Consider the following 10,977-nt stretch of genomic DNA (forward strand, 5'->3'; position numbering starts at 1 on the left):
CTTTAATGTAGCCTAAACTTAGCAAAACACTCATTGTGATATTAAGTAGAGTAATATTTAAAAGTAATTGGCCCAGGAAATCATATGATGCTGTGATGAAGAATCTTCCCATATCTTTTCACCATCTAGAAGTCACCTCTGACACTCCACCTTTTCCCTGGTTCTACTACATTGGTAGAATATGAATATAGGGGTGTCCAAAGACTGGAAGCATCCACAACTAGACAATCAAAATGTGTGCATAATCTCACATCACTGACAAAGGAAACGAGTACAAAACCTTTTTATTTCATTGTAAAAAAATAAACTGTTACAAATACAAAGTATTTTTGGTGGTCCATTGATCTAGAAAATAATAGATAGATACTTTCTCAGTGTTTAGTTCCTATGTAAAGAAGAGAAAAAGAGAAGAGTAAAATTACCCACACCTGTAGAGCTTAATTCCCAGACATGAATCACTGTAAAAGGAATCAGTAGCCTTCAGTTCAGAGCCTGAACACAGAAATATATGACAGACAATAAAAGTCTGGTTCGGAGTGAACTCTGTCTCTTTTATGACATCTATCACATTTATATATCCGTCTTACATCATTCTACAAAGTAATCAGGAAAAAAAACACTGACAGTGACCTTGGTTTGCATGCAATCAGGTCATAAACCTAGGGAGACAGGGTCAGATTGTCAGCCTCACAATCCTAGTTGCTCCCGAGAGAGGTATGCAGAGAATAACAGATATTCAGTTTAGCCTCCTGAGCTAACATAAATCATCAACAAATAACCTCTGCTGACCTCATACCACATTCACCTCTTTCTTCACAGACCTTTTTATTACACATTTTCTTGTCCTTCCCCATTCCCGCTACCTTTATCGTGACCTTCTCCTCCTCCTGTTTCAGAGGGTGTTTCTGTCAGCTTCTGGAACTTCTTCAGGTCAGCACAGAACACCTGAGAGTGTGACAGAGTCATGCTCCATTGACATCAATGCATGACTTAGTGTAAGTTCAAGTAACTGGTGTCTCAAGTTAGCCTTTATAGATTAGAGAGAGATAAAGAGTAGAGGTAACAGAAGAGAGAATGGATTCTGACCCCTAGTTTGTGCCACTCACCGAGCATATTGGGCGGCAGGGTAGCCTAGTGGTTAGAGCGTTGGACTAGTTCAAACCCCCGAGCTGACAAGGTACAAATCTGTCGTTCTGCCCCTGAACAGGCAGTTAACCCACTGTTCCTAGGCCGTCATTGAAAATAAGAATTTGTTCTTAACTGACTTGCCTGACTTGCAAGGTTGCAAGTTCAAACCCCCGAGCTGACAAGGTACAAATCTGTCGTTCTGCCCCTGAACAGGCAGTTAACCCACTGTTCCTAGGCCGTCATTGAAAATAAGAATTTGTTCTTAACTGACTTGCCTAGTTAAATAAAGGTAAATAAGGACCCCATGGCTGTCTGAAGAATTCCCCTAACACAGAAATAACATCAATCAGTGATGTTTTGTTCAGAATGACAGTTTGAGGTTGTTAAGCACATACTGTAGGGTGAATCCTCACCAATCTCACAGCAGACTGTCTGTGAGGCTCTTCTGCCCGTTTACAGCCACACAGCTGTGGTCTTGTTCAGTAATCTGCCACACATGTCCACAGGCACAACACAGGCCTTGTCCATCTTGTCCACCTAGAGGTGGAACACAGGTAACGCTTAATATTATGCCTGTGTATAATGCATTCGCAGTGGTGGCCTCCATCACACCTATTCATTCCAAGACTTGCTATAGGCATGGCTCCTTCCCAAAAAATGTATTCATAGTAATCCACTACATACAGTTGGTTCATAGAAAGCCATTCCTCAGCTGCACACTTTGAAGATGCACCCTTAATTGCCCTGAAGGGTTGAGGCATACGTTGGGGCCCACCCTGGGCAGAGTGCGCAGTGAATCCCCAGCCTGCAGGTAGCCACTGGGGTCCACCGTCCACCGCCTCCACATTGCTGTCTGACAACCAGAGAGCACATGTCAGAGCGATAGACACAAAGAGAAGCATAAAGGATTTGAAAGAGCGAGATAGATATCAGACAGACAGCCGGAGTGGTGTTGATGGTAGTTGAGGGGGTACCTGCAAGGGCATGCAGGGACGGGAAGTTGTGGTAGATGGTCTGGTCCAACTGCCCTGGATATGAGAGATCTGGTTGTTGGAGGTGCAGATGAAGGAGAACCGGCACTCCGTGGTGTCCCGGAACAGCAGTCTCACACCTGGGGTGAAGAATACACCTGTGAAAATGTTGGCGATGTGTTAAAAGTGTGGGTCGGTTGCTCCCCACTGTGTACAGATCCCCCAACTTCACCTTCAGCTGGAAATAATCATTCAGCAGCTCTTCTCCTTCATGTCTGGGTCAAAGCTCACAGCCACTAGCGCCTCCTCTTCCTACTTCCACCTCCATCCCTCCCTTGGATCTCTTCCCTGACACCTTTGACCCCTGGAGCAGGGCCCCTTTCCCTCCTCCCATCCCTGTCTCCTGTGGTGTTGGGACTATTGTAGGTGTAGTACCATAGAGTTGCTGAGAGTCCCCACTCGTCACCCCCACAACTTTGGTCTAGATGTAGATGTTTGGGGCTTTTAGAATTCTAATCTGTAACATCTTAAAGTTGCTGTGAGTCCTGGACCTGCACCCCTCTCTGTGTGTGCAATACCTGTTGCTGGTGGTCCCAGATGAGTGACTGCGTGGTGTTGCCGTACCCCTGCACCGCCCACCGGGATGTGAATATTCCCGTTCATGAACTGGGCTGGAAACAGAGCTGGCCACCACCGTCTGGTATTGCACCTCCTCATGACCCCCCGACCACCCCATCAGCGTGGAAACCGCATGTCCCGAGCCAATAGGAACTTGCGTTGGCGTAGTGTGTGCCATTAACACTGTAGTTCCCCCGGCAACCTGCATGGCACTGTGTGCCTCCTGGGGGATGGCAATGTGTGTGTAATGCCACAATGACCACGTGACCCTGGCGGGGAAGAGTAGACAGGGATGGTCCAGGTCTCTCCAGTGGGGCTGGTGATGGTACCTGTAACACTGTACCGGTGGCTGCGATCTACAGTCAACACGTCTGGCCTCAGAGACACGTAGCTCTGCTGCTGTACCTGAACTTGGGGGTGGCTAGTACAGTGGCCAGCTACTGACCAGGCAGGGCATTGGACACTGTGATGGCATGTCCACCTTACACTTCTTGGCTGGCTGCAGGGAGGTGGTCTGGATGATGCTCCCCTGGGGAGAATACTGCTGCTGCGTGGGGGAAAGAGCTTCCTCTGTCTGGATCTGGACCTGCTGTTCACCTGCCACTGCTGCCAGCAACCCGGCCTGCAGCTGAAGGTTAGCTATGTGTGTACACCAATCGGTGGGCCTGTGTGTGTGTGTGTTTACCTGTTGGCGCTGTTCCCAGACTGTAATAGCTGGGCTATGGTGACCCCCTGTAGCTGTTGATGGGAGGAGGTGGAGGAATGCAGCTGCAGGACCTGGCACGAAAACCACCTGGCCCTACTGTTGCCCCCTGACCTGCACCTACAGGAGAGGGTGAAAGAGGGGTTGTCTGCTGTCAGTATCTTTTCCATATACATTTTGGTTAACTAGGATAATCCTCTCAGCATTAATTGCTACTAATTTTTAGGAGAGTGGCAGGGACAGAGACAGAATGATGAGGGAGAAAGAGAGTAGAGCAAGGAGCGCAAGAAAAAGTCCTGACCTGTATTATGTCTTGGCCTTGCGGCTGTGGTCATATGGGGCGAGAGCTGCTGCTGTCATGACATCACCTTCTGCTGGGACACCTGTACCTGCTGTTGCTGAAGGTAGAGCACAATGTGGTTACCCACCCTGAAACCACAAATGGATCAGCCAAAGGGCAAGGGTCCACTTTTTCCAAAAACACTCCTTCTGTCAGACTCATCTCGGGCTCCAAGCCTCGGGCTCCAAGAACTACACCACACCTACCACCTCCGATACTTCACCCTCATTCACTTCTAATTCTCCTCCTGTCTTCAACCTCTGCTTTCACTTTCTATCATTCTTCTTTAATAAACCATCTCCCTTTTTCTCCGCCATTTTTAACCAACTCAAGCTCACCCTCTTTTTCTCCTTCTCTCCCTGGCTGTGTTCCAATTTAACCAGCTGTCACAATCTCCGTAGAATCAGCAGGAACCCCTTGGGATGTCACTGTGGCCTGTTGTGTCCCCTTTAAAATGACTAACACATCAATTTTTCGTGGTACCTGAAGGGGTGTAATCTCGCGTTAGCATCACACCGCAGTATAACGCTTTCTGATTGGCCGACTGGACATTGATGCCAATTTAGCAATTTTGTTGCTCGATTTAGCAACTTTTCAGACTACCCTGGCAACTTTTAGCAACTTCTGAAAAGTGACTCAAACGCTAACATGCACGAATTTTCCTTCTAAATGACACAAAAAGATTTTCTCTGTCACACACCCAGTCACAACACACGTGCCTGGCTGCAAACGTGCATTGTGAGTGACGTCAGCAGCTGGTACTCAGCTCGTGCACAGCCAGCAGTAATTTCAGCAAATCATTGTTGGCTGACTGCAGCAGCAGTACGGTTCGACGAGCCAAACCCAATGAATATAGTTGGTCACGAATGTTTGATCTTGAAAAGAACTTACAACATCAAATAGTGGGAGTCTGTACCTGAACAAATGTCAAATCATATTTTTCGCTGAGATGGCCAGTCAATTTGAGTAACGATATTGTTATCACGCAATAACATCACAACGTCATTTAGCAACAACTCAACCTGCCTCTAGCAACTTACCCAGAAAATGAGTTGGCAACACTGCGACTGGAATGTAACTGTAAAATCTGAGTGGAAAAGAAAAGGGAATGTAATAAAAGAGCACAGAGACAATTTGTGACTCCAATGCACACGAATAACGCTTCTTACGGGCGTGTCCATCCAAACAGTCAAGTTGGATGGAAGAAGGTAAAGGCAGGGAGGGGAGTTAGCTGCAGTTAACGTTACAGTATCTGGAATACTAAACTAACTAGTTATTCTATCCCCCGTATTATATATATTTTTTGTACTTTCATTGACTTGCCATCTTCTATTTGCTCAAGAGCTGCACATTATTTTGTAGGCAGTTAACGTTAGTCATCACCAGTAACCCATCTTTAACGCTACAATAGTAACTAGCTAATGCAAATTTGTCATTTGTTCATTATCAATGACAATATGAACAATGGTTTTAATCCCGTTAAATTTGAGATCGTTTTATCTGGTGTTCTCCCAAGTTGACCTACCTGCTCGAGCAAAGAAACAAGCAAGACTTTTCAGTCGAGCGCATGCCCTACCTGTTAGTAGTAGTTGCGAGTTTCTGAGGCATTCGCTGAATCCCGACCACCCAGGCCATCAAATATAACCCTTTAGTTTCTGATGTGTAACGTTCCTGGATTCAACCACTGACAAAGTCCTGAGGGGCGTTCAGTTCACTTCCACGTTTGCTACGTTGCATGACGGGTTGTACTGAACCGTGCACAGTTCTTCAACAGCGTTTGCGGTACGTTTGGTGGGCATGGCGAGGTGTGTCAATTTAAAATCGTGCTGCACGGTAATATCTTGCATGTGCATTTCCCTGTGGATATATTTTTTACATCGACTCTTTTTTTGAATTAGCACAGCAAACATCTACTTGGAATCATTTGTTATATTAGCTTTGCTGCAAGGACTTTTGTTTAAACGTTCCCTCCTTTGCAACAGACCAAATGTTTTGCAACAGAGTTCGACTAATGAATACACCCCTGGCCGTACAGTAACGTTTCGGTTTAATTCAACGTTGCACACTGTTCTGTCATACTGAAAGCAACACTTGCTGAACAGGAATCTAGATCCTTCTATCTTCAGTGAGTGGACGGCCACTAAAACTTTATTTTCCATCCAAAACTGAAGCATGTTTATTGTGAACCAACCAAATCTGACTAGCTGTGTTCCACAACCCCATTGACGTACAGCCATTGTAACGTATGCCTTCATGACAGTAAGTTATGGTACAATACTAATTTACATGCATCTTGTTTGTCACCTTAGAGTAGCGAATAGTATGGAAGGCTTGTTTGAGGAGCTAGTGAGGCTGAAGGTCCACAGTGTCCCCAGTATCGGATGAAGGAGTTCCTGGAGTCCCTGCCCAATAAGAGCTTAGAGGCACTGCAGGAGTTCAACCAGCAGGCAGGTGTTATCACTACAACCACCACCATGGTTTACCAGCAGGGGGTCAACTGCATCTACACAGACAGCAACGAGGTGGCTGGGTCACTGTTGGAACTGTCTGTCTGGTAAGAGACTGAGGGCAGGAAAGACAAGGTACAGTTAGTGAAAGACAAGATGGAGTTGTTGACATTATCCATATTATAACCACATTGTGCTCTACCTTCAGCAACAGCAGGTACAGGTGTCCCAGCAGAAGGTGATGTCATGACAGCAGCAGCTCTCGCCCCATATGACCACAGCCGCAAGGCCAAGACATAATACAGGTCAGGACTTTTTCCTCATTCTCCTTTCTCTCCCTTCTTTCTCCCTCATCATTCTGTCTCTGTCTGTCTCACTGCCACTCTCCTAAAAATGAGTGGCAATTATTAAAGTGCATTCAGAAAGTATTCAGACACCCTTGATTTATTCCAGATTGTTACGTTACAGCCTTATTCTAAAATTGATCAAATATTTTTTTCCTCCTCAATCTACACACACTACCACATTATGACAAAGCAAATACAGGTTTAGACTTTTGCAACAAAAAAAAGTAAGTCACATTTACCCTTTACCCATTAGTACTTTATTGCAGCAATTACAGCCTTGAGTCTTCTTGGGTATGACCATACAAGCTTGGCACACCTATTTTGGGGGATTTTCTCCCATTTCTCTCTGCAGATCCTCTCAAGCTGTCAAGTTGGATGGGGAGCATTGCTGCACAGCTATTTTCAGGTCTCTCCAGAGATGTTAGATCAGGTTTAAGTCTGGGCTCTGGCTGGGCCACTCAAGGACATTGAGACTTGTCCCGAAGCTACTCCTGTGTTGTCCTGGCTGTGTGCTTAGGGTCGTTCTTCTGTTAGGTGAACCGTCGCCGCAGTTGGAGGCCCTGAGTGCTCTGGAGCAGGTTTCCATCAAGGATCTTGCTGTACTTTGCTCAATTCATCTTTCCCTTGATCCTAACTAATCTCCCAGTCCCTGCCGTTGAAAAACATCCCCACAGATGCTGCCACCACCATGCTTCACCATAGAGATGGTGCCTCCAGACGTGACACTGGGCATTCAGGCCAAAGAGTTCAATCTTGGTTTCATCAGACTAGAGAATCTTGTTTCTCATGGTCTGAGAGTTTTTAGGTGCCTTTTGGCAAACTCCCAAGTGGACTGTTGTGCCTTTTACTGAGGAGTGGCTTCTGTCTCGCCATTCTACCAGAAAGGCCTGATTGGTGGAGTGCTGCTCAGATGGTTGTCCTTCTGGATGGTTCTCCCATCTCCATACAGAAAGTCTTGAGCTTTGTCATTGACCATCAGGTTCTTGGTCACCTTTCTGATCAAGGCCCTTCTCTCCCATTTGGCGGGCCAGCCAGCTCTAGTTAGTCTTGGTGGTTCTAAACTTCTTCCATTTAAGAATGATGGAGGCCACTGTGTTCTTGGGGACCTTCAATGCTGTAGATATTTTTTGATACCCTTCCCCAGATCTGTGCCTCGACACAATCCGGTCTCGGAGCTCCCAAGTTGTAGAAACATCTCAAGGATGATCAATGGAAACAGGATGCACCTGAGCTCAATTTCAACTCTAATAGCAAAGTGTCTGAATACTTATGTAAATAACAAATTTCTGTTTGAATTTTTGCTAATTTATATGTATTTTTTTGTAAAAACACTTTTTACTTTGTCATTATGGGGTAATGTGTGTAGATTAAGATTTTAATTATTTGATCCATTTTAGAATAGGGCTGTAACGTAACAAGATCTGTAAAAAGTCAAGGGGTCTGAATACTTTCCGAATGCACTGTATTTCTAGATATTGTTTTGTTAACCAGTCTTGCTCACTGCTACTTGTTTCTCTTTGTCATGATTATGCCTCTGCAGTTTCTTCCTTTTTTTTCATTCACTTTCATAGTTGTTTTCCTTACCTGAGTATTGCCAGACGTGAACATGTATATGGAGTCACCTGAAAGTTCACACTCAGGATGTACTTTCCTCTCTGTTTTTCCTGCCAGCTTTGCGTTACTGGACTGAACAGACCTGGGATGACCTCATTGAGCTGACTGGAGGCACAGTGAATAATGCTCAGGCCATAGTGCCCTCTTTAACAACTATCACCACAGTGGCAGTGAATGACTTGCAGACCTTTGGCCCCTCTGACCAGGGTTGTGTTCAATTGGAGCAAATGGGAGAAAACACTTTGAAAATGGAAGAGGTGCCACATGAATTTGTCATTTAGGAACACTGACTTTGGTTTTCTGTTTGAAAATGTTTTTTTTCAAGCTAGGCTTAGTCATGGTTGACAAACCACTTTTTACATTGGTTTGTCAACCATTGGTCTGTCAACCATTGGTCTCAGCCATTGGTCCAGCTAGGCAGGGTAGTAATACTGTGCTGTCTACGGGACAGCCCCTCGGAAACACAGACACACTCACTATCAACACAACCACACACACTATCAACACTCTACCACACACACAACAGACAGACGATTAAACTTGGAATTAGCCTAAATCTGTCGACCAATGGCTGAGACTAATGGTGTTACAATAAAATAGATGACGATCTCGGCCTCACCTGTAAGTGAATGATGGTGATGAAATAATCTGGACCCCGTTTACGAGACACTGTGGTAACCTTTACCACTCCGTACTCAGTACTCGTCATACAGCACCTGGAGTAACATGGTCTAACTAATAGAAGTAGAGAAACGACTGCATGCTGTGGTAGCGGAATCAGAATTCTTTAGGTAACATTTATAAATAAGATGTTTTATCAATGTTCATAAGTATGCTTATGTGGGAAAAGTTACTTGGGCCCCAGAGAGGGGAGAGGTCAGGCTTGTCTTCTTATGGGAATGTGTCTGTAACTATTACTTGTCCCCTCTGAGATTGCCTTTCTCTTGATTTAGTATATGGTCTAGGAGGCTCACTGTCTCTGTGAGCTTGTCCAGGATGGGTTGTATTTTTGTTGGGAGTGTCTAGAATTGACAAGTGATATATGCCATTGGATGAGGTAAAGTTTTGGTTCTAAGTGGTACCAAGAACTTAGTTTAGGAGACCAAACTCAATGATAATTTATAGCCAATGCTGTCTGGCTATGTGTGTCTTTGCTATAAATGATCTCAGTTGCCATTATGTAAGCACTCTCAGAGAATTCATTTATGGACACTGAATTGATCTGAGAGTCACAGGGCTATGGTGAAGCTCATAATTAAAGATGGACTTTATGATAACTCTGACTTGTGTGTGGTTTGCTCTCTCATGATTTGGTAATACAGGAAATTTCCACGACAATGCACAGCAGGAAATGTGACACTTCTGACACATTTTGCTAGATACACCCATACTCTGTGCAGCACCCAAATCAAGTGGCAAGAATATGCTTATGAAGATTCTTCCTAAATTCATGGGCAGCATTCTGAAAATTGTGAAACCAGAAGAACTATGCACGTCTATTGGTCTAACTTGATGCTGTGAATGTAATCAACATATTACCCATGAAGATTTTCTACATTTTGATTATTGTTCAGTGTCCAATCACCATCAAACCCCTCACTCACCATGTCCTTCTGTTTCAGGGGGGTCACCATGAAGATGATCCTAACATGCTGCTCCCACACCATCCTCCAGTCAGCCATGGTGCTGCGCAAAGGACCCTGGCTACAGATTAAGTCTGGCTCTGTACAGCCCCCTGAAAAGCAGACCGCTGACTTGATGAATGGACATATGGACAGACCGAGTACTTACAGGGACATAACTAGCGTTGATATAGCTTCACTCTACAGTGGTAATCTGAAATCACAGGGACTGTTATTAATCAACGTGATCAGAAAGTGGGAAGCATTACCGAACATGGGAGAGATGTGAAGGATGTGTTCATGTGCTTAGATACAGCAGGTTATATAGTCATGGTAATTACACTCCTATTACTCAGGGGCAGGATGTGGTGGTGCTATGATACTCTCAAGGCAGTATGTAGGGGTATCTGTTCTCTCTGTTAACCTTCCAGGTCTTCAGCCCTGGTAGTGAGTTCTTTACCATCATCCAGCTCCTGAAGAATAAACAGATAATGGGACACACTGAAACACTGCACAAAGACTCCAAAGCACAATCATCTACTGTATGGTGTGGTCTCACAAGACTGATGGCCTAGATTAGTGAGTTTGGTTTACCTCAAACCGCCCTTGGCAGCGAGTGATTGAAAGCACAGGTGGAATTCCTGTAGTTTATGTGCCCGTGAAAGCACACTTATTCGATGTGGAAATATGGCAACAGTCTTCAGCCGATTAAAACGTGTTTTTTAAACAAAGTGGTGTTTTTACAAGTGACTACACCTATAATGTTCTTAATTCCATCATTCCATGCTTCTGGGTTGGACTTCAGAAAACAATAATAGGCTAAAACACTTCACTAACAGCACTCAGTTACTGTATATCAACTAATGAAAGGTTACTTTTCTCTTCCATATTTTAGCAGATGCTCTTATCCAGAGCAATTACGGTTATGCCTTGCACATCAACATATTTTTCACCTAGTTGGCCTCAGGGATTCGAACCTTTCGGGTTACTGGTCCAACGCTCTTAACCGCTCCGCTACCTGCCACCCATACCATTTCACAAAGACTCAAGTTATTATATCCACTCCTTCAGTGACTTTCAGAGTTCCTCACCTCATGTTTGTTAGGGGTGCAGAGATTAGGCAAAGCTTCCTTTGGTAACCAAGAACGGAAGTATAGTGTAGAGGGAGCCAGGCTGGTGAGGTGGTG

The 10,977-nt window shown here is 44.8% G+C and overlaps 1 long non-coding RNA gene across 5 annotated transcripts; it reads right to left on the reverse strand.

The window, feature by feature from the left end:
• Positions 1 to 267: 267 nt before the first annotated feature.
• LOC115132593 (uncharacterized) lies at positions 268 to 5,707 on the reverse strand. 5 transcript variants are annotated; one of them, XR_010464359.1, is made up of 6 exons: positions 5,337 to 5,706; positions 4,801 to 4,847; positions 3,722 to 3,818; positions 2,103 to 3,540; positions 1,813 to 1,981; positions 268 to 1,665 (listed from the first exon to the last, which is right to left on the reverse strand). It is a non-coding gene; the product is annotated as an uncharacterized LOC115132593 (long non-coding RNA). The 5 variants fall into 5 exon arrangements; XR_010464358.1 differs by having other exon boundaries at positions 268 to 945; positions 1,542 to 1,981; positions 5,337 to 5,704; XR_010464360.1 differs by having other exon boundaries at positions 268 to 1,981; positions 2,103 to 2,257; positions 3,403 to 3,540; positions 5,337 to 5,699.
• Positions 5,708 to 10,977: the final 5,270 nt, after the last annotated feature.

Source organism: Oncorhynchus nerka, linkage group LG7, assembly GCF_034236695.1.
Source record: "Oncorhynchus nerka isolate Pitt River linkage group LG7, Oner_Uvic_2.0, whole genome shotgun sequence".
Classification (NCBI taxonomy): Eukaryota; Metazoa; Chordata; class Actinopteri; order Salmoniformes; family Salmonidae; genus Oncorhynchus; species Oncorhynchus nerka.